Source organism: Saccopteryx bilineata, chromosome 6, assembly GCF_036850765.1.
Source record: "Saccopteryx bilineata isolate mSacBil1 chromosome 6, mSacBil1_pri_phased_curated, whole genome shotgun sequence".
In the NCBI taxonomy this organism is placed as follows: Eukaryota; Metazoa; Chordata; class Mammalia; order Chiroptera; family Emballonuridae; genus Saccopteryx; species Saccopteryx bilineata.
The window spans coordinates 79827513-79853016 of record NC_089495.1 but is presented as its reverse complement, the minus strand read 5'-3'; the positions used below and the strand labels follow the sequence as shown (position 1 = coordinate 79853016).

The following is a 25504-nucleotide window of genomic DNA, read 5'->3' as shown; positions in this document are numbered from 1 at the left end:
CTCATATATAGTTGTGATAATATATTCAGGCTGACTTTATGGGCACCTTCCCAATTATCTCATTTTAGTTGGTTCTGTTTGGGTTGACAATAGAATCTTTCTAGAGCTTCATATAAAAGAAATACTTTGTATATTAGTATGTTTCTTTCTCAATTAACCCTTCCTTTATGGCAATGATTTGTTCAAATATATCCTTAAGAAAACTACAAAAGAATGTACAAATAAAATCCTTCACAACTAAAAAGAAAAATTGGAATCAAATATAATGTTTCTAAATTATTGATATAACTGAATTGTCCAATATCATTAAAACAAAAGGTCTAATTCTTTTGAACTAGAACATTATTTTCCTTAATATTGAAAAACTAGCTTTTTTTATACATGAAAAAGAGTTCTAAAGGAAGGATAATACAGCTCCCAAAACAATATTTAAAAAGCCAAATATAAACACTTTTGAGATGAATTCTTTACCTTGTTTATTGAATATTCTTCATTTTAAGCAACTTAGAGTAATAGCAACTACAGATTCTTTTTACTCTCACAAGGAAATATTTTTATTCAATTCTTTATTTTTTAAGTATTTTTACAGTCTCATTTGAAATAGATACAAGCTATGGCTTGTTTATTTTATTATAACACAGAGAAAATTTTATTCATGGCAGAATTCTCATTTTTATAAATATTTTCTTATTTCACCCCAGGAAAATTAATCAGAACAATGTATTTGCCCAGTCCTGATAGCATCTCTCAATTTTTCAAGTGGCTAAAAACTTCAGCACACTTGCATTTATGCTTATAATTTAATTACACTGTTCTCTTCAGTCATTCCTTTATTTTTCATTACAACATCTAACCACACAACATGTTTTCCAATTACGTCTCTCTGGGGCAGAAATATTATGGAAGTTGCCACACCTCTCTGTCTCTAATGTCAGAACAAGTTAAATTCATCTCCCTCACCTTTCCACATTTCTAGTTAATGAGCTAAAAGGGAAGAAAGGTTGGGAAGGGGAGTAATGGGCCCAGGCCTTCTATTAACTGCACTCCTCTCAACCTCGCTCACTCCTCCGCAGTTTCTCTTTCTAGTCCCTCCTCTGTTGACTTACTGACAGATGATCTGAGGCAGCAGGTAGTAGAGAAAGAAATGAAGTAAGCAGCTAAAGTAAGATTCACTGTGTCCTTATTTTCTTTTTTTTATCCCACTTGTCAACAGGGTTAAAGACAGCAGTGCATGGCTAATGTGATCAAGGTGATCTTGGACACCATTTACCTTGCTGTCATAAATTACTCCTCCAGACCAAGGCTGCTAGTGTTTTCTCATAATATCTCTGAAAAGGCACTTGTTAAACATCTATGTGCATGTGAAATTGTTTAAGAATGAAGAGCAATATTTTTTGATCAGCATCACCTTAGCTGTCACATGCTAAAGAAAATGTGGCTTAATAGATCATGGGGATAGTAATTGCTTGTCTCTGGAAGAAAGGCATAGCACCAGATGACCACCTGAGATTGCATTCAGCTTTCATCTGTGACTCCAGAATTCTTAAAGTTTATCCAAGAAAAAAGGGTCATATGCATGTATACACACACACTCACACATACAAACACATTTAATCAGAAGTTCCATCACCCCCTATGATTATTTAAACTTACAATTAAGCTTGACTATGTTTGCTTGTTGTGTGAATTGATTTATTAAATCACACATGATACATTGTATTTATATAGCCAATATTTACATAACATAAATAATGTTATGCTAGACACTGGGGATAGAATGCTGAAAAAGAAACATAATCTACAAGCTTCAAGAAGCACTTCTAGAGTGACCAGTCCTAACTGTTGAGTAACTAATTATTATAGTTAGAAAAATATTTTGTCTTTCATCTCTATTTTATTACTACTCAATCTTTCCCAGAATAAGATCAAATTTTTCCATGTATGTGTGTGTGCATGTGCAAGTCTTATGATTTTTTTTTCCTGCAGTTGCTTTATGGAATGCTCATCCTGATTCTCTTGGTTTCAGCTAGATTATTATTTGGTATAAACTTACTTGATTGAGTTCATTCATTTATCATTTTACATAGTGAAGATACTACATAAGGTCACTTTAACTCAATACATAGATAACAATCCAATTTTGGGCAAAATCACTACTTAAAAAATTTTTAAAGGGTGATTCCTGAGATCAATATAAATTTTTAAAAAGAAAACTAATCAAAGATCAAACAAGCAAAACAAAAATACTTAGGGAGATTTAAGACCCTACTACCTTAGAAAAAGTTGTCATCTTGTGGCAATTAACATCACAGAAAGTCTCATTTAGTCTTTCTACAAAGAGTAAAATTGAGAACATGGTTCTTCCTTTTAAAATAAGTGACCTTTGATATCCTAAATGTTCTAAGAAGATTAAAGCAAAAGTATGAGAGACCAGACAACATGGAAGAGAGGTTTGACATCACATAATCTCCACTGACTTCAAACAGTGAATGACGATGAAGCACATATTCACAAAACACCTTATTCCAATTTTGTATATTTGTACATATTTTTAAAGTTTTATCTTTAAAAGAAATTTGGCTGTCAGATGCTATGATCTTTGACTACAGCATTAGACAATGTAATCTGTTTTCTGTTCTTAATATTTTGCTCCAAAATAATTTTAAACTGATGGAAAAGTTGTAAGAATTGTGCAAAGAATTCTTTTATACACCTGTAGCCCACTGAAAGGTAGACACCCCCACCACCAAAATATATGCTCAAGTCTAGTCCCTGGAACCTAGTACTGTTATCTTATTTGTAAAATGGGTTTTCACAGATGTAACCTAGTTAACGATCTTGAGATAAGAATATTATCTTTGTTTAGGATCCAACAGAAATTCAATGACAAGTGTTCTTTTTTAAGCAAGAGAAACAGACAAGAAGGAAAAGAGATGAAAAGCATCAACTCATAGTTGTGGCACCTTAGTTGTTCATTGATTGCTTTCAAATATGTGCCTTGATGTGGGGGGGGGGGCTCCAGTCAAGCCAGTGACTCCTTGCTCAAGCTAGTGATCACGGGGTCATGTCTATGATCCTACACTCAAACCAGCGACCCCACGTGCAAACTGGTGAGCCAGTGCTCAAGCCAGATGAACCCACACTCAAGAGAGTGACCTTAGAATTTTGAACCTGGGTCCTCAGCATCCCAGGCTAATGAAAAGTGTTTTAAAAAAGAGAAAGTCAGAAGGACATTTGAGAGAGACAGAGAGTTCCAAAGAGATGAGGATGTGGCAAATAAAAGACAGAGACAGAGATGAGAATTTGTAGCCACTATCACAGAATGCTGACAGCCACCAGTCGCTAGGAGAGGTAAAGAATGAATTTTCTTTTATGGCCCTTTCAAGTAAACTTGTCCCCGCTGACACCTTGAATTTTATACTCCTAGCTTCCAGAATTGTGAGAATATAAATTTCTGTTGCTTTAAGCCACCAAGGTTGTGGTCATTTGTTACAACAATCTTAGGAAACTATTTCAATCTTTTAACCCAAATTCACCAATTTTTACATTTTGCCACATTTGTTCTTTAATGATCTCTCTCCCTCTCTTGTTCTATGTGTACGTTTGAAGCATCTTCCTCCTTTAATCCTTAAGCCTTCATTGCATATTTTACACATTCCAAGGCATACTTTTCCACAGTATAAAATTAGTAAGAATCACATACATAGACTAGCATTATTTAATCAAGAGTCCACATTCTGTTTTTATTATGTGTAGGATGTTTCCGTGTGAAGAGTTAAATAATAAATCAGTATTTAATTTACTTGCCATTTTGTAGTTGGAGGTATTTTCTCTGGGCATGTAGTAGCCCTGAAAATGTCTCTGATGATTGCTCCTTCCTAGTACTCATATTCTCTCTAGAACTTTCCGCTAGTCTGAGTGAAACCTAACAAGTAGAATAACACGTGTGATGGGATGTCATTTCCGAGACCCGATCAGAAAAGCTCTGCAGTTTCCATGTCTCTTTCCTTGCACTTCTTGCCTTGGTGAAAGCCAGCTGTCATGTCATGAGACAGCCTTGTAGCAATACACCTGACAAGGGGTTTGGCCTGCAAGAAACCATGTAAGTTGGCTTGAAAGTAGATCCCCCTGCCCAGCTGAGCCTTTACATTTTTTACTCGTCATTAAATTTATTGGGATAAGATTGGTTAATAAAATTACATATGCTTCAACTGTACATTTCTATAATATATACATCATTTGTATATTGCGTAGTGTGTGTAGCAAAGTCAGATCTCCGTCCACAATCATATATTTGACCCCCTGTATCCTTCACTCCTCACCCACCACCCTGTTTCTCTAGTAACCACCATATTGTTGTCTGTATCTATGAGTTTTGTTGGTTTCTCTTTTTTGTTCATTTGTTGCCCTAAGTTTTATATCCCACATATGATTGAAATCATGGGGTTCTTGACTTTTCCCATCTGACTTCTTTTGCTTAGCACGATTTTCTCAAAATCCATCCATGTTGTTGCAAATGGCAGTATTTTGTCTTCTCTGAGGTCTTAGTAGTATCCCATTGTAATTATGTCCCACTTCTTTATTTCTCAGTCGAGCCTTTAAACGAGCTACAGCCCCAGCAGACACCATAACTGCAACCTCCGGACAAGCCCTCAACTAGAGGCGCTCAGTTCAATTGCACCAGATTCTTAATCCATAGATATTGTGAGATTTTAAAATTTGATGTTTTAAACTACGAAGTTTTAGTGTAATTTATTACATAGCTGTAGATAACTAAAATAGTATGTAACAGTTTTTTAATACTTTGGGATATAGTTTTAAAAATGACCAGTTACCTTTGGAAATGTACCAACTTTGCACTGCAATTTCCTCACTTAAAAAAGAAAAACAGGTTGAATGAGGCAAATTTTAGTATTCAAACCTATAATTCCACATTCTCTATTATTTCATATAAAAATTATTTTTTTTAATAAATTTTTATTAATGGTAATGGGATGACATTAATAAATCAGGGTACATATATTCAAAGAAAACATGTCTAGGTTATTTTGTCATCAAATTATTTTGCAAACCCCTCGCCCAAAGTCAGATTGTCCTCCGTCACCCTCTATCTAGTTCTCTGTGCCCCTCCCCCTCCCCCTAACTCTCTCCCTCCCTCCCTCCCATGTCCTCCCTCCCCCCCCACCCCTGGTAACCACCACACTCTTGTCCATGTCTCTTAGTCTCATTTTTATGTTCCACCAATGTATGGAATCATGTAGTTCTTGTTTTTTTCTGATTTACTTATTTCACTCCTTATAATGTTATCAAGATCCCACCATTTTGCTGTAAATGATCTGATGTCATCATTTCTTATGGCTGAGTAGTATTCCATAGTGTATATGTGCCACATCTTCTTTATCCAGTCTTCTATTGAAGGGCTTTTTGGTTGTTTCCATGTCTTGGCCACTGTGAACAGTGCTGCAATGAACATGGGGCTACATGTGTCTTCACGTATCAATGTTTCTGAGGTTTTGGGGTATATACCCAGTAGAGGGATTGCTGGGTCATAAGGTAGTTCTATTTGCAGTTTTTTGAGGAACCACCATACTTTCCTCCATAATGGTTGTACTACTTTACAGTCCCACCAACAGTGAATGAGGGTTCCTTTTTCTCCACAGCCTCTCCAACATTTGCTATTACCCGTCTTGTTGATAATAGCTAATCTAACAGGAGTGAGGTGGTATCTCATTGTAGTTTTGATTTGCATTTCTTGACCAGGCAAGCCCAAGGTTTCGAACCGGCGACCTCTAAAAATTATTAAAAAACTATTTAAGTGGAGATTTCATCAACAATGACTGGAGAGAGTGGCAATGAGTTACTTTGGAATCAGTGATGTTGGTACTTTCTTAATTACTAACTCCAAACTATTATGAATATCTAGATAATATTTGAAAAAGAATGACTCACATAAACACAAAATTTCAGACCAAGTTATTTGTTACTTACACTTACAAATTTAATTAGATAAGAATCCTTAAATTATCTTACTTCATTTTATTAAATTAGAAAATACTTCAAACCTCTGTAAGACAAGAACTCCCAACACCTGAAATGGCAAATTAAATGCATCAAAGCATGCATTGACCTGGGAATAAAGTAAGCACTTTGAAAGTTGCATTAACTAGGATGCTTTTCTAAGTACTCAACATCCTAAGGGGGCTAGTAGTTATGCTGGTGCTCAAAAGAGACTTCATGATTTGTAGATTCCAAAGAAAGAATGGTTATTAACTTTATAGTATTTCTGCATTTTAATTCAGTTACAGGAAGCTACAGTGGCTTTCTAAAGGAAAGTAGCATAACACATATCACAATCTAACATATAATTTCATCTTAACATATTAATAATTACATAATAAGTATAATAGTGATTATAATAGCATATAATTGGTTAACATCAATTAGAATAACATAATATAAAGAGAACGCATAAATGGAAGATCTGTCTTCATAATCCAAAATCAATAAAGTAATATTATTTCATTCTTCTCATCACTTCATTTCATGATTTTATTCACATTTTAGAGTCACTTCACAATAAATGACTATCACTAAGATTAATGACTCTGGCCTGACCAGGCAGTGGCGCATTGGATAGAGCATCAGACTGGGACGCAGAGGACCCAGGTTTGAAAATTTGAGGTTGCCAGCTTGAGCACGGGCTCATCTGGTTTCATCAAGGCTCACCAGCTTGGGCCCAAGGTACTGGCTTGAGCAAGGGGTCACTCAGTCTGCTGTAGACCCCCAGTCAAGGCACATATGAGAAAGCAATCAATGAACAACTAAGGTACCTTAACAAAAAATTGATGCTTCTCATCTCTCTTCTTGACTGTCTGTCCTTATCTGTCCCTCTCTCTATCTCTGTCACAAAAAAAAAAAATAGATTGATGACTCTGTAAGACAAACTTTTTTTCTTCAATCTTATCATACATTACAATTTAGCAGGATATCCTAGGGAACAATGTTGTTTAAAAAAATTAATGGACTTCTACTTCAAAATGTTTTCTTTCCCATTAATAAAATCTAACTCAGCTGTTATTTTTATAACTAATCCCTTTGGGTTTGAATTATATATTCTCCTCCAAATTTGTGTGTACTAGTGTGTATGTTGTCTGTGTGGCCATGTCTTTGTCTCTGATGTCTTTTATTACAACATAAAACCAACTAAAAATACTCACTTTTAGAAAATCATATATTCCAGTGGACTCACATTTATTCTCCTTGATGTGGTACAGATAGTGACATTATTAAAATAGGAAAATCTCCATGTTTAATGTTTTTAAGTGATCAGGAAGTTTACAGTAAGTAAAAGCTATATTTCTATACTAGCAAAGTAAAAAAATGTTGACAAAAATTTTGAGTAGGGTATTTTCTATACAAATGTGATTATTTATAAAAATACATTTTTTTCATTTTGTTCAATATACATCATGATTACATAGGAGGATAAACTTATTGATGGATTTGTAAACTCATCAGCTACATTATGAAATTGCAGATGTACAAATAATCTAAAAAATTAAGGTCTGATGTTTTAAAAATTTTAAACTTATATTCAGATAGAAAGCACAGTCATTTAAATTGAGTTCAATCATAACCTCAATCCCGATTCATTCCTACTCAAGGAACTTTGGGTTTAATTTGGCAATAGAAACTAATAATAAAATTTAAAAATGTAAACCAATAATGTAATCATAAGTTAGAACATGGACATGTTATTTTTTCCTTTCCATTTTCATTTTTTCACAAAATAAGAAATTCCAAAATATCACATTAAAGTTTATTTATATGGCTTTCATGTATCTATTCCGATTCTTACAAAATATCCAAGGAAATCTTAGAATAAAGCTTATTTCTTATATTTAATTTTAAGCCCATTTTTCAAATTCTTAACTAAATATTACTCCAGAATATTTTATAAAATTGTCACCATAATATGATACAGCTATCACACTGAATTTGAGAAATGGCAAAATGAAAAGCAAACCAGGGTTGATTTAGATAATGTGAGTTCAGGTTCTGGCTTAACGAGTACTAGCAAACAGTTGAACAAAGAATCCTCTTATGCTCTGTGAAAGTCTTTGATTTATTTATTAAGGAGATGATTACAAACTCAAATATCATAGTCTAAATCCAATTAGATTATTTATATAAAACTGCTCTGTAAAATATAAAATGCTAATAAAATATTAATAATTTTAAAATAACTAAATCTATTACAAAGTTATTTTTGTAAACTTACCTTCAGTGTGCTATGGAGCAATCGGGGTCCTTTACCAAAAGCCTGTGGTTTCTATATTATTTATCTCTAGTGAGGCTTGTGATAATGAAGTATCATAATGATAATAAAATTATTACTATATATTATTACAGTTGTTTTATACAAACAAATTTATGTTAGTTCAGTGAATAGTTAAAATTAATTATGACAGAAATACCTTGAAAAAGGGCAGAAGAGTATGAATTACACTATCAATTTCTCTTCAGGTAGCAGGACCTAAAGAAATGGCTAAGTTAACTTACACAAAAAGAAATCAGTCGAGTGTGGAAAAACAGACTACAAGGAGCATAAAAACACTTAAGAGTTTCTTTTATCTACTTGAATGAAGCAATATTAGGACTCAGCATTGTGAATTTTGGTGAATGAAGGAGAAGATTTAATATGAAAAGGAGATCATTGTAAGGGCATGTTTGCCAGGATGCTGGAGCTATGCTAAAAAAGATACCAAACTCACAGTTTTCCCTAATCTAATGCACAAATCATTTATTATATATATCATATAATATCTGTGGTTATTAACTTTGGGGTATTCACCTGTGATATGAGCTAGGGACCATGCCTTATAAGAAGAAATAGCCCAAGCTCTCTAACATCAAGTAAGCATTTATTGAAAGAATGTGTGAATGAGATGAGAAGAGGCCAAATCTGGAAGAGTGTAAAATGCAGAAATGAGAAGCAAACAGGAATCTCTGCTGAAGCTGAGCTTATACCACATCCATGACAGCAACACTAAAAATATATACTTTCTTTTGGAATATCACACTATTGATTGCAAGGCAATTTCACAAACATTATCTTGAGTTAGGACGAAGCTCTAAGAAGAAGATTTTTAAAATCTATGCAATTATAATCACAATATTTTTATGAGCCAGAAGATTAATTCAATTGGCACCAAGTGGTTACTTAGAAAAAGAACAGATTATGTTCAGACTATGCAAGTTGAGAGGGGAGTGAAAAAGAAAACTAAAATCTTCATAGCAAGGTAGTCTTGGAATTGGATACGGAAAATGTTAAACATGAGGAGGTCAAGGGATTCTATAAGGAAATTACGCAGGGTTAATAGTGCAAGAAAAACAGGGAACCTTAGTGCTCTAAAGAAACTTCGTATTTTTAAAGGGAAAGACTATTTTCTATCATTATTCTCAAAATACAGTCTTTAATTTCTGGGCATTCTGCATTTATATTTCAAAAATCTATGTATGCAGAAAACTCTAAATCAAGCTATTTATTTGATTAAACATATATTTTCAAACTTGGCCTTGACAGCAAACTCATTGCTGCCCTCGGCAACTGAGAAGGTAGATCTAAAATACACAGGTAGCCATGAATAATTTCTTTCCCTCCCAACACTTGAAATTGTTTCACAAAAAGGGAATGGCACCAATCTTTAAAAACACACACATACACACTCACACCCACACTGACTTATCTTTTGTACATTTCGGGTGGCTTGTTTCTCAAGTCACAAGTCATACTTGTGTTCATGAAAGAGCTTGGTGTTAGCTTAGGCTGAAAAGATCTACTAAAATAACCTTTCCGTCTTCTCCACGACCCTGCAGGTTTAACTTCACTGCTGATACTGCCAGTGAGTATGGGAAAGCATTTACTGAAAGCTGCACAACAGACATGGTGATATTTCTTAGGCCGATGTTTTGCATATCTGCACAGTAGGGCCATTAAGGGTTCTAGGAGCACAACGGAAACAATCATAATGTTTGTTTTTAGATGACTGACTCAGGACGTGTCCACCAGGCTTTATATAGAAACTGTTTTTGTTTTATTAAGGGACTGTTTGCCTGTTAGTGATAACATCATTAAAAATAAATGAAAGGGGGCTGGTAATATGCTTCCCAAAAGTAGAAACCTAATTAAAGGTGATATGCCTGCTATGAGGGTTTTTTTTTTTAAGGACTCAAAAATAGAACAAGGTTAGTTCTTCCTTATTTTATAAAGCCCCAAGAAGACCTCACAGTAAAACATCACTTCTGATCTAATTTTCTATCTCTGTGTACTTTAATAATCTACTTTACAGTCTGTGCTTGCCCATGGAAAGTGAACTAGTTTTGTTCCTACAGATAGCTGTTTCATCATGTCATAGTGTATGAAAAGAAAATCTGATGGTTCAGCTCAAACAAAAAATGCACTCTCCTTTTAAAGCAAATTGTATAGGTTGTAATATATGCAGTAATAGTCATTGGAATAATGCACAGACAAACATTTCGTAGTCCTAAAAGACCACTTTTGAGAGCCTGAGTTAATGGTAAGAAAACATTTCCAAATCATGGTTTACAACTTGAGAGAGAGAGAGACAGAGAAAAAAAAAAAAGTAGACTCTTTCATTTTAAGGGGTGGAGTTACTCTAATTTCATGGATGGTGGAAAAAGCAGGAAACTGCATTCCCTTGATAACTCTGCCCTTATTGTGCTGTGACCTTGGCCAATTTACTTAAATTTACATCTGCCAAAAATGAGTTTCTGAAATCTGCTTTGAGAATTTTCAGGGGACGGGGAAAAGAGTTGTCACATAAACCCAAGGCCTTTTCAAAATTAATATTACTTTAGAAGCAAAGAGAAAATGAAGAGAAACACAGGGCCCTCTCACAGGGTGCCATCGTTTGATATCCTGGGTTCTTGTCACCTCTGCACAGTTCTATTTCATTTATGAGTCTCCAAACTGAAAATGAATCTTACTGCTAAGTGAATAAAACAGCACAATTCTCAAATTATCCCCCGGAAATATAAAATAGCTTTGGCATTGTGGTGTATTTAAACTCTGATTTGCACATGGGTTTTAAATATTTTTATTTATTGATTTTTAGAGAGAGGGGATAGAGAGTGAGAGAGAGAGAGAGAGAGAGAGAGAGAGAAGGGGGAGGAGCAGGAAGCATCAACTCCCATATGTGCCTTGACCAGGCAAGCCCAAGGTTTCGAACCGGCAACCTCAGTGTTCCAGGTCGACGCTTTATCCCACTGCGCCACCACAGGTCAGGCCTGCACATGGGTTTTAGACTATAATTATCACAGAGTTATAAGACGTGTAAGATATCTTTGGAAATCATTCGGTATAAATTCATTTTTCAGAGAAAGTAACTCCCAAAATGATTGACCTAATGTTTTTCAAGTATCTGTTAATTCTTACTTCCTTTTTAAAAAATTAACAGGTATAGCATCAACTTAGAAAAAATTCAGGAGACGAAGGGTATTTTGAAAGATGCAAAGGATATGTTTACCCCAAACACACATACGTGTAGGAGGAATGTGAAGTCTGGAAGGATATTTAATAAATACTAAGGGATTTTACCAGTGTAATAGTCTTGTGATTGTGAATTTAAGAAAAGAGTCCTTATCTTTACGAGATACACACTGCAAATATATGAAAAAATATTCACAGATTAAGTAAAAGATATTTGGGATTGGCTTCAAAATAATCTTGGGGAGAAGAGGAATGTGTGGAGGGGCTTCTGAAACGAGCTTGAGCTTGAGTTGATCATTGTTAAAGCCGAATCATGGGTAGGTCTCGGGGGGGGGGGGTTGCATTACCCATTCTAACCTTCTGCTTATTTGAAATTTTCTATAATAAGATGTTTTTGACAAAAATGCTATTCAGTAAAATTCTTTTAACTCATTCTTACTTCAAGAAGTCAGAGATATTAGTATGATGATGATCATCATCATTATCATCAAAATACCTAGATATATTGAGTGCTTTCTATGTGTGCACAGTAATGTTCTAAGTTCTTCACATGCGTTAACTCATTGAATCCTCCCAATAATTCTGTTATTTAGATTGTTACTGCTGTTACTCATTTTACACATGAGTAAATAGAGATAAAATAACTTAATTAACTGGACAAAATAACATGGCTACTAAGAAGAGGAGTCAAATTCAAACCTCAGTAGTCTTCTTCCAGAGTCTATGATCCTTAATCACCCAAGGAGTAAAATATAAATTTCTATAAGCATTTAAGAAATGGGTATGTTCTTAGATGTGTGTAAAAAAGATACACTCCAAAAACTAAAATAATTGCATAATTATTTTATCTCAGAGTAGAAGAAAACAGTTCTATTTCACTCCACATTCTTTTTAATTTACCTTCAATATTATTTTGTATTAGTTTCAGATGTACAGCATAGTGATTAGACAATCATATACTTTATAAAGTGTCTCCCCTGATAATTACAGTATCTACATAGCACCATACACAGTTACCACATTATTGACTATATTTTCTTTGCTATACTTTACATCCTCATGTCTATTTTGTAAATACCAATCAGTAGTTACTCTCAATCGGTAGTCACAATCAATCCCTATACCTTTTTCACCCAGTCCCCCAAACCCTCTCTCCTCTACCAGCCATCAGTCTGTATCTATGAGACTGTTTCTGTCACTCCTCAATCTTTTTTGTTTTTCTTTTCTTTTTTTTTAACAGAGACAGAGAGAGAGAGTCAGAAAGAGGGATAGGTAGGGACAGACAGACAGGAACGGAGAGAGATGAGAAGCATCAATCATCAGTTTTCCGTTGTGACACTTTAGTTGTTCACTGATTACTTTCTCATATGTGCCTTGACCATGGGCCTTTGGCAGACCAAGTAACTCCTTGCTCAAGCCAGTGACCTTGAGTCCAAGCTGGTGAGCTTTGCTCAAACCAGATGAGCCCACGCTCAAGCTGGCAATGTCAAGGTCTCGAACCTGGGTCCTCCGCATCCCAGTCTGATGCTCTATCTACTGTGCCACCGCCTAGTCAGATTGTCACTCCTCAATCTTAAAAGTTTAACTTATTCTTTAAAGCCAAGCTAATCTTAAGCAACCAAGATTTCTCCAAATTGTCTACTTCCACTGCCACATTTATGTTACTCATTTTTTAATCAAAGATATCTGTCTTAGAAATGAAATTCCAGATTCCACATAGGACTAGAAAAATCTATTCATTAATAGAATGAGCATTTAATATCAACTTTAACTCTGAGTAGCTCACACAGGTATTTCCCTGTATATTCCCTCACTCTATATCTTTACCTAATGCCATACATGCTAAAAAGATCTTATACTTTTCTGGTGAGAAATATTTAACTTGGAAGTATCCCTTTTTTTTTTTTTTTTTTTTTTTTTTTTTTATTTTTCTGAAGCTGGAAACGGGGAGGGAAAGTCAGACAGACTCCCGTATGCGCCCGACCGGGATCCACCCGGCACGCCCACCAGGGGCGATGCTCTGCCCACCAGGGGGCGATGCTCTGCCCCTTTGGGGCGTCGCTCTGCCGAGACCAGAGCCACTCTAGCGCCTGGGGCAGAGGCCAAGGAGCCATCCCCAGCGCCCGGGCCATCTTTGCTCCAATGGAGTCTTGGCTGCAGGAGGGGAAGAGAGAGACAGAAAGGAAGAAGGGGGGGGGTGGAGAAGCAAATGGGCGCTTTTCCTATGTTCCCTGGCCGGGAATCGAACCCTGGTCCCCCGCACGCCAGGCCGACGCTCTACCGCTAAGCCAACCGGCCAGGGCCAGGAAGTATCCCTTTTTAATGGACATATGCATTGCATAGGGTAAAAGAGCATGACCTAGTTAGAGATTCTTAAAATAAGAAATTATTGTCCAAGGGTGTCACTTCAAAATTCGTGCCTCACCCATTTACCAGCTACAGTTAAACCCTGGGTAGTATCACCACTGTCTTTTGCATTTGTTCTAATTTAACTTTTCCTGAATTCCCTCATTGTATAACTCACCATGAACTCACTTTCCACCATAAGAACTTTATATTTAGGTTCTTAAATGACTCTTCTTCAGGGTCAGACCTCACTCCTCCCCTGACTTCATTGCTATGTTCTTCCCACACGCAGGGAGCTCCCATAGTTTTTTGTTTTGGGGGTTGGGGTTTTGTTTTTTTTTTTTGTATTTTTCAGAAATTAGAAGCGGGGAGGCAGTCAGACTCCCACATACACCTGACCAGGATCCACCTGGCATGACCACCAGGGGCCAATGCTCTTCCCATCTGGGGCATTGCTCCCTTGTGGCAGGAGCCATTCTAGCACCTGAGGTGGAGACCATGGAGCAGTCCTCAGCACCTGGGCCAACTTTGCTCCAATGAAGCCTTGGCTGCAGGAGAGGAAGAGAAAACTAGAGAGAAAGGAGAGAGGGAAGGGTGGAGAAGCAGATGGTTGTCTCTCCTGTGTGTCCTGACCAGGAATCGAACCTGAGACTTCCACATGCTGAGCCGATGCTCTACCACTGAGCCAGCAGGTCAGGGCCCCATAGCTCTTGATTACTGCTCTACTCAGATAAGATTGCATTCATCATGCTGCCCTAAGCTAGACATCATCTTGTTTGGTCTGGATAAATTAATGTGTGTTAAGTCTTATAATTTACTAAGCATAATGTCTCCTTCTAAGCTACAGGTGTATTTTAATAGGTCCTTAAACTCTTACCACACCTTACCAAAGTCTCTTGAGACCAAGAATGTGGCACGGGAATGTGAAAAATCTCCTGAGGTGACACATAAGTTGAGACTGATACCTCTTACTTGTTCAACTTCACTGGCTTCAAACAAGTCTTTCCCCCCCCTTCCATCCATAACAACCAATTACCAATACATTTTAAAAGGACTATTTTAATTAGATAAACACATTGAAAATGATTAACAAAACATTGTTTTTACAGGTTTCTTCCTTAAGAATATTTAACATGAATACTGTGAGAGAAGAGACTATTCATTTTATTCACATGTGTAACCTCAGTGCCTGGCATGTAATACATTTTTCTTACTGATGGGTTGAGTACCTGATGTATTTCCCAAACTAGTTAATTTGTTCTTTGTTCTCACTAATAATTTATTTTTAGAAATTATTTTTCTATTTTTAGAATTTTTTCTAAATTTCTATTTAGAAGTATGAATCCGGCACATAAAAATTATTTATGATATATAATATTTTTTACATTACCAATTCTTAAAAAATTAATTAAATATAAATGGGATTATCCAGTGAAGAAAAGGGACTAGTGAGAATGTGTAGAAAACAGGTTAGGGCACTGGCTGGTTGGCTCAATAGATAGAATGTCGGTGTGATGTGCTGACATCCTGGGTTTGATCCCTGGCCAGGGCACACATAAGAAGCAACCATCTGCTTCTCTTCCTCTCTCTCTTCCTTTTCTCTCTCTTCCCCTCCTGCAACCAGTGGCTTGACTGGTCTGAGCATTGGCCTTAAGCACTGAGGATAACTGGTTGAATTGAAGATTGGTCCCAGACAGAAGTTGCCAGATGGATCCCAGTCCGGGTGAATGTGGGAGTCTGTCTCACTATCTCCCTTTCCCTCGAAAGAAAAGAAAAGAAAAGAAGAGAAAAGAAAAGAAAAGAAAAAGAGAAAGAAAGAAAAAGAGAAAGAAACAGGGATGGAGGGAGGGAGGGAAGAAAAAAAGAAAAGAAAAGAGAAAAAAGAAAACAGATTCATCTCTCTAATAGTGCTGTTTGCTGCTTTGGGCTATCACAGATTTGCTATGAGAGTGAGAGTCCATACAAAATTTGATAAGCATCTTATCAAAAATATTATAAAAACTAGAAATTTATAGGTTAAACTAAGTGACCTTTATATCCCTTTTACCTATTGAGATTTGATGACTTCTTCCTTGAAAACTAACTGCTTTCTTACAATGTCATATAAAATGCAAAGGAGAGCACTAATCTTTAGGATTTAGGGGAATATAAAAAGTTTAAGAGTGTGTGTTTATGTCATTGTCAGCATTCCTCTCTTGGTGAGAAGGGGATTCTTGATCAGCACAGCTGTTATTTTGCAACTTTTAGATCATAAAAATATAATGTAAATTCCTGGACCTTTACTATAGTAAACTTTTCAAAAATTGATTTCTAATTTATAACAACTTGATCTTTGCTGCAAAAAGATGACATTGTCAAATTTATAAAATTGTTGTTACTCGCTATCTAATATGCTATAGTTCTGAAAAAAGATATGTTGCCTCAAAATGAGTCAAAAAATTGAAGACAAAAATGCAAAATTTTGCTCAAGTTTTTCTTTACAACCTATTTCTAACATTATTTGAAAAACAACTTGTTTGAAATTTTTAATTTACTTCTTTTCAATAAAATTTTATTGAGGTGACACTGGTTAACATAATTATACAGATTTCATGTGTCCAATTCTACTACAACAAATATCAATACATCGTATTCTGTGCTCACTTCCCCCGAAGTCTTTGTGCCTCGCCAACTATCACCTCTATAGCCTCCTCCACCACCCCCAAAATCACCACACTATTGTCATGTCTATGAAGGGTTTTTTGTCATTTTTGCTTCACTTTAAAAATTCAAATTAAGAATCCCATTAAGCAATTTTTCCATTAAAGTATTTCCTGAAATCTTCCTCTTCATATGCTTAATAGCATGGGTATCTCATCAGAATAACTTGGGGAAACTTTTTTAATCATGAAGAATTTATGCACTCAAGTTAGAAGATACAACATAGATCAAGAATTTTAGCTGGAAAGAGAACATGTATTAGGGAAACAAGGAAAGACAGTGTGGATGAGACCCAGTGACTGTGAGGAAATGTTAGACAAATCGGAAGGGGCCTGATTTGCGTGGTCACGAGGCTGTGGCCCACAATGTTTAGGACATCAGATGGACATCACTCACCAACTTGCTGAAATGGCACTTCGTTCTAATCATGTATGCCTTATGAGGATGAAGAACTATTACCCTGTGTGACTATTCATTCCTTTGTAATATTCAGTTTGTATCAAGGTAGCATTATTACTACTTGGTATTTTCTCACACATTTATTTATTGTTTGTCTCTTCTAATTACAATGCAAGCTCCCCAAGAATGCAATTCCTTTCTGTATTTATGGCTACTATATCCCTTATATCTTGAATGATACCTTGCACTTACTAGCCTCTCAAGAAATATGTATATAGTGAAAAAAAATAAATGTTTAAAAAGTATTTCAGCCTGACCAGGTGGTGGTAGGTACATTGAATAGAGCTCCGGACTGGGACATGGAAGACCCAGTTTCAAAACCCTGAGGTTGCCAATTTGAGTGCAGGCTCATCTGGTTTGAGCAAGGCTCACCAGCTAGAGCTCAAGGTCACTGGCTTGAGCAAGGGGTCATTCAGTCTGCTATAGCTCCCCGGTCAAGGCACATATGAGAAAGCAATCAATGAACAACTAAGGTGCCACAACAAAGAATTGATGCTTATCATCTCTCTCTCTTGCTGTCTGCCTGTCCCTATCCCTATCTGTCCCTCCCTCTGTCTCTCTCTGTCTTTATAACAAAAAAAAAGTATTTCAAATAGAACAAATTAGTGTCAGGCTATTTATGTGCACTTATTTTCAAAAATCTCAAATTTACAATCATGTATATTAGTTAAATATCCTAATAACACATTAAGGAGTTAAGGAGTTAGATAAGTTATTACTATGGATAAAATCATTATATAAGAGCTAATGTATTTGAATAAAATCATACCATATGTATGTGTATATACAAAGGACTATTTATATAAACACACATAGTTATACAAGTATATAGATATATATGCATCTATATAGCTATATAAGCATGTATAACTCTTCTATCTTTGGTAAAACAATGATTATTCTACTTTTAGATGATCAACTTCCCTTAAAAACTATCACCAAAAGCTTTATACAGATGCATAATGTTATTATTTGACATAATAAGTTATCTCTTGTTATGTATTCTTTCTCCTCATATAGTAAAATTGGTTTTACAATAATGAAAGAAACAGGTAGAACTTGAAGAATTTTCCATTCCTTTCTTTTTTTTTTCTTTTTAATGTTTATTGTATTGATTTTAGGGAGCGAGAGCAGAATATTGAACTGTTCCTCTGTGTGCCCCGACCTGGGGTTGAACTAGCAACCTCCGCTTCTGAATGATGTTCTAACCAACTGAGCTATCTGGCCAGGGTTTCCATTGCTTTTCATTTTAGCTCATGTACTTTAGTATTAACAAATTATACCGAGCATATGGATTGAATGGTGAGTTCATAAATGACTTTCTTAATACTGAGTGAGAATTTGGAAATAATTAAGATATTCAACTTTAAACCCCTGGTGGGCTGGCTCAGTAGCAGAGCATCAGACTAGCATATGGATGTCCTGAGTTTAATTCCCAGTCAGGGCACACAAGAGAAGCAACCATCTGCTTCTTCACCCCTCCCTACCCCCTCCTCTCTCTCTGTCTCTCTCCCTCTCTCTCTTCTCCTCTTGCAGCCATGGCTTGACTGGTTCGAGTGCATCAGCCCCAGGAGCTGATGGCACTGTGGAGCCTCCACCTCAGGTGCTAAAAATAGTTTGGTTGTGAGCAGGGCCACAGGTGGGCAGAGCATCAGCCCCAGATGGGGGTTGCCAGTTGGATCCCATTTGGGGTGCATGTGGGAGTCTGTCCCTCTATCTCTCCTTCTCTCACTTGAAAAGAAGAAAAAAATATTCAACTTTTTTCGAAAGTACATATTTGAACAAGCAAACCAAACCTTCATGTTTTACTCCTGCACTCTCTTAAAAAACATAAAAGCTTCATGTTGCCTTTTAATGTTATTTTACATTAGATAATTTAAAAAATAACAAAAATAAATAAGTAAAAATATTATATTTATATCTATTTTCAAATACATATAGCTTGAAAGATTCTGATGTGTACTCCACTTACCTTGGCTCAGGACAGTTGTTTCAAGAGAGAATTATATCAGTCTCTTCTTTTCAGTTGGGAATCATCACAAATATAGTGGCCTATTGTTTTTCTTGTAATCTATTTTAACATCTATCTTATAACTTTTATATCATACAAATTCTCCACAGAGATTTTATATAGGGCTTAGCATACCAATAGCTTAAAAATGTAACAATATTCTTTTTTTTTTTTTTAATGATTTTTGTGGAAGAGGAAGGAAGAGAGTGAGACAGGAGGAACACTGATTTATTCCTGTATATGCCCTGACCGGGGATCAAACCACCAACCTCTGCACCTCGGGATGATGCTCTAACAGAGTGGTCCCCAAACCCCGGGCTGCGGACCGGTACCGGTCCATGGGCCATTTGGTACCTGTCCGCAGAGAAAGAGTAAATAACTTACATTATTTCTGTTTTATTTATATTTAAGTCTGAATGATGTTTTATTTTTTAAAAATGGCCAGATTCCCTCTGTTACATTCGTCTAAGACTCACTACTCTTGATGCTTGTCTCGGTCACGTGATGCATTTATCCATCCCACCCTAAAGGCTGGTCCGTGAAAATATTTTTAAACTAGTCCGTGGCCCAAAAAAGGTTGGGGACCACTGCTCTAACCAACTAAGCTATCTGGCCAGGGCTATGATATTCTTAAGAATATCATAAGGAAGTTCTTAAGGAAGTTATTTCCTTCACAAAATTATTATCACAACTCTTAAATTTCATCATATATTTCATCAGAGAGCTTTTAGGAAACCAAGTCAACCTTAAAATATGAATGCATTTTATTTTGCAAATTACTTCAGTTAGCTATCTGTCAAAACAGAAGTTAGTCTTTCTAGAATATTTGTGAATGAATAATAGCACATTTAATACAGTATGGTATGCACTGTAACAAAGACAAGAACAAGAATATCAGAGCAATTAAGGACACTTAGTACTCTTGGACTTTCTGGAGAAGGAAGACTCCAAATTCAAAATGAAGGATAATCAGTATACAAACCTTATGGCATGGCTAAAACCTATTCAGGCTCTATGGGGAGAAGAAATAACTTTTGAAAATAAGATAATTTATTATCTCAAACCTTGTATAAAGGTTCTTTACTTTTCCTCTCCTGTGTATTTAGTCCAACAAATATTAATATATGTTCCTCTATCATCTATTGTTTAACAATTAAACATAAAATAACCTTATCTATAAATGTTTACTAAAATTTCTTTCTTCCATTACTCCCACATATTTTCCTGATAAGCAGAGAAATGAGACTAGATTGAAAAAAACATTTTCCTGGTGACCTCCTGTCGGTCCTAGTGATTACTGCCTTGTTTTCTAAGAACTTCTTTTAAAGAATGATTTAAGAATCTTCCTCAGAGTCATTATCAAGGTGCTTCTTACACTGTCTGTGAAATGTGCTTCTATCCATTAAAAAAAAAATCAAACTGCATAGGCTTGTTTTACTCATCTATCATTTCTCTTATCTGTAGGCCAGCAAATTCAGCTGTAAATTTAATCCAGATATTTTGGAACATAATTCACGTGTCTTGAATTCATTTAGCATAGCCAAGACTTTTCTTTCCATCTATCCTGGGTTCTCATAATGGTTATTCTCACTATTTCTGTTTTTACATGGAAAGATAATGAAAACAAAAGAAAAACTTACTGTATTTCTTTGTATTATTTTGGATGCATGCCATATATACATAAGAGACAATGTGCTAAAAAACTATATTGTAACTTTGTTATTTGACTACAATATGAGTTTATTTTCATCCTAAATATGGAGTTTCAAAATTTGGACGGAATAACTAATTTATATTTTCTCTAAACTTTTCGATTTGGATTCTAGATCCAGCCTTTACAAAAACTAATGATGATATTAAATCATTCTCTTCTCTGTCTCAAGTATACGAAATAATTACAATGTCATTCCTGCAAGCATGCCCTCCCTTTTTAGATGCCCCCTTTTTACTGAACAGTTCTAGCTGCATATAGTCATTTTGTACTACATCTCCTCTCTAATTTAAAAGAAAAAATTCTCCCTTGATACCAACCTTCCTTTCAACTTCAATCCCCATTTTCTACATTCCTTTTTGAGTTATCTATAATCCCTGTAATCTCACCTTTCTTCTACTCTAGTCAATTTTTATTATAAAATTATTACTATCAAAATTAACTGCTACCCATATTGTTAAATCTGAGAGTCAATACTCATATTTGACTAATCAGCGGTCCTTGACATGATCATCACTCCATTATTAAAGCTCTCTCCTCACTTACCTTCCAGGACACATGCTCTCTTTTTCATTCAAATTGCAATGACAACTTCTTACTGCCCTTATTGCTTTTCTTTTTTATCTAATCTTTCATGTTCAAAACATGACAGAGTACCTTCTGACTTTCACTGTTTGTTATAGCCACTCCCTCTTGATATCATCAATATGCTAGTGGCTCCAAATCTGTATCTTTAGCTCAGGCCTTTTGTCTGAACTCCCCTCATGTCTGGACTCATAGCTTCACTGGGATATCAGGTATCTTGAAATTCACATGTCCAAAAAACAAAGACTTAATTATCCAATTCCACAGCTGCTCCTTTTATCATTTTGTTAATTTCAAGCCCATCTCATTCCCTTTATTCTAAGAGTCAACTAAAATGATAAATTTGTAATGTTTCGCCTGACCTGTGGTGGCGCAGCTGATAAAGTGTCGATCTGGAAATGCTGAGGTCGCCGGTTCGAAACCCTGGGCTTGCCTGGTCAAGGCACATATGGGAGTTGATGCTTCCTGCTCCTCCCCCCTTCTCTCTCTCTGTCTCTCTCTCTTCTCTCTCTCTCTCTCTCCCTCTCTCTCTTTCTAAAAAAATGAATAAAAATTTTTTAAAAAATTTTGTAATATTTCATTCTAGTCCATATATCTACAGATAATATATACATATATTGCTCTAGATTGATATATCCATATTTGTGTTACTATGAGTAACATTTAACATGTTTTGGGGTTAAACTTATATAAATAACATCATATTACTAATATCTTTTTCTAATATTCATTTTGCTTTTGAGACTTATCTAAATTGGTTCATAAGGATTCATTTAAAATGCTATATGAAATTACATTATACAACTGTTATATTTTATTTATTCCTTCATTACAGCATTCTGTTGGTTTCAAATATTATTCAAAATATTTTGCTAGTATAAAGAATATTGCAGTACAATGCTTTTATTTTATCAATGTACTAGATCTTTGAATGCATTATTTTATATCTCATAAAATATAGTACTTTCCTTTATCACTGTGAAAAAAACTGAATCTTAAAGAGATTGAGTAATTTTCCTAATAATCCACAATTAGTCAAGAACAGAACCAGAACTTGAAATCACAGAATCATTCAGGGGTTTTTCCTACCACACTACCTTGACTGGTTTTAACTCCCATAGTGTTCTTGTCAGACAATGCTGACAATAGTGGAAACAATGAGAAAGGCTCAATACCAGCCTCAGTCTTTGCTTCAGTGAGAATTCTAGAAAATCATGAGTGAGAAATGAGGTTACGTGAGTACAGAAGAAATATAGGTATAGTTGTTGCAGACCATTTAGAAAACTACCTTTTAAAGCCTTGTTATCAACTAATTAGGCACTCCAGTTCTAGAGCTACTGGCAAGAAAATCACAGTTATTTGTGACTAAACTATGGAACAGGAAGAAATGGAAATCAAATAGAAAGTCTTAGTTTGTGTGCTTGAGAGCAAGGAAAACCTATGAAAATTAGGAAAAAAGGGCCCTGGCTGGTTGACTCAGTGGTAGAGCATTGGTCCAGTGTGTGGATATCCCAGGTTCAATTCCTGGTCAGGACACACAGGAAAAGTAACCATCTGCTTCTCCACCCATCCTCCTCTCACTTCTCTCTCTCTCTTTCTTTCCTCCTCCCCTCCTGCAGCATGGTTTGATAAGAGCAAGTTAGCCCTGGGAGCTAAAGATAGCTCCATGGCCTCCACCTCAGGTGCTAAAAAAATGGCTCCAGCTGCAATGGAGCAAGGGCCCTAGATGGGCAGAGCATCACCCCTTAGTGGGCTTGTGGGAGTCTGTCTCTGCCTTCCCTCCTCTCACTAACTTTAAAAAAAAGAAAATTAGAAAAATGACCCTCTGGGATATACCAAGGTACAGGCTAGAGAGGATTTAAGTGCTTGATGGTATTCCATTTGAAATAAGGGTTTGTATTAGCAAAGACTTTGAGCCCAGAGTTCTTACTTGATTTTTAAATAATAATTGAGAAATAATTAGGAAAAAAAAAAAAGAGAAAAAACAACGCTGCTGGCTTCTTACAGATATCAATCTAGAGTTTTCTTCTCCTTGCTTCCTCCACACACAAGCCATTTAGCTCCTAACTGGAGTCAACAGTCAGCAATTATTGAAAGCAATCATTAGTATAAGCAGAAGGAGTATTATAAAACATACTGAGCTATGAAATTAAACAAACAAAACTCACTATCAATTTGTATTTCCTGATTTGCTCTGGCACTGGGTCTCCTGCTAGTGACTGCATTTCTGCCTTGTTCAGGATTTATTCCAAATAAAACCAGGCCCATCCTGTGCCAGATATTGCACCTTGGTTCTCTGCTCAATATCTAGATTTCTCTTGGCCTATAATTCTTACATCTTCCATTTTAGCACTTTTTTTCTGGGAAATCCAACCAAGAACTCAATTCACCATGATCAGGTGTTCCCCAATGCTTTCAAAAATCTTTTTTTTTCCCATGGAATTTCACTTTTACCTATAACTTTTAGGTCTTCATTTGCCATCTACAACCTTCCAGAACTTTCTTGCCATCCACCTGTTTTGGCTTCCCAACTACTGCCTAGTCTCTCTGCATCACGTTTCTCATACCTAAAGATTGAGCCTGACCAGGTGGTAGTACAGAAGATAAAGCACCAGACTGGGATGCAAAGAACCCAGGTTTGAAACCACGAGGTTGCCGGCTTGAACACAGGCTCACCAGCTTGAGCACAGGGTCAATGACTTGAGTGTAGGATCACAGACATGACCCCATGGTCACTGGCTTGAGCCTAAAGGTCATTGGCTTGAAGCCCATGGTTGTTAGCTTGAGCCCAGGGTCACTGGCTAGAGCAAGGGGTCACTTGCTCTGCTAAACCTCCTCACACACCCCCCCTTCAAGGTACATATGAGAAAACAGTCAATGAACAACAAAGGTGCCACAAAAAAGAATCATCTCGCTCCCTTCCTGTCTCTCTGTCCCTCTCTCTGACTCTCTCTCTGTCTCTGTCAAAAAACAAAAGAAAACAAAGATTCTTTGAATTTGGAATATTATAATTTTCTGTTTAGTTTACCACATAAATTAGGAAATATTCCTTATATAAAAGGAAAAAGGTTAATCGAGTAGAAGATACTCTGATCTCCCTCTAGAATAGCAATTTCCAACCTTTTTCATCACATGGAACACATAAAAGAATTACTAAAATTCTACACCACACCAAAAAATATATTTTTTGACAATCTGTCAAGAAAAACAGGTATAATTTTTATTTAATCACACAGATGGCTGTTGTATTGACTGTTTTCATTTTTTTATTTGACAATCCAGTGGGAAAGAGATCAGTGCCCCTGACTAGATAGTCAGGTACTGCATGTTTTAAAAACTGTTGTGGCACACCAGTTTAAAATTGCTGCTCTAGAAAGACAGGAGGAAAACTAATACAAAATAAAAGAAAAATACCAAAACAGAGAGGAGAAAGCCAACGCCAAATATGAGGACTAAGTAAAGACCATTCATGTTGTCAGGAAACATCACTTTTTGGTCTTGTAGACCAATAACAAACAAAGCTTTGAATACTTTTATTTTGAAAGACTTTTCTTTGATCAGAAAGTATAAGTAATCAATTCTAATGCTATCAGATTCCTAATATATCAAAATCCTATATGAAGAAATGTTTGTTTTCATGTGTAAATTTTCCATAAAGAATTGCACAGAACAACTTGAAAAATAATTTCAAATGTATCCAAATTTGCCAAAATGTTGTTTCTGCATTGATTCATGTATGCCTTTTGTTGTTTCAATTATAAAAATCCAATTTAAGAAATCACGGTAGAATCATTATGTCTATAAAGAAAAGCTAGAAAAAAATAAAAACAGAGACATAGACTCTTTGCAAAATAAAATCAGATAGCAATTAGTGGAAATGGCTATGCATAAATTCAGCAGAAGTATAAGAAATAGAACACTGCAAAGAAATATGCACAGACTTAGAGGTATATACAGTAATTGGAACCATCTGCTAACGAATACAGGTACTACAAGACCTGTTTCAAAGACTAAATTAGGCTCATTTGTTATTAGTAGTATATATTTGCATTCAATTAATGTGCTAAAATCCTTTAAAAGTATGCTCTCTTTAGTGGGTTAAATATGTTCATTGTAATCTTGTTTAGACTAATAATTGGCTTAGCAAATCTTTTCTTTATATCTAGTACAAAGGTAAACT

The 25504-nt window shown here is 35.7% G+C and overlaps 1 protein-coding gene across 2 annotated transcripts in view; it reads right to left on the bottom strand.

Annotated features, from left to right (window-relative positions):
• DACH1 (dachshund family transcription factor 1) overlaps positions 1–25504 on the bottom strand; it is a 453518-nt gene that overhangs the window by 56474 nt on the left and 371540 nt on the right. The window lies entirely within an intron of this gene.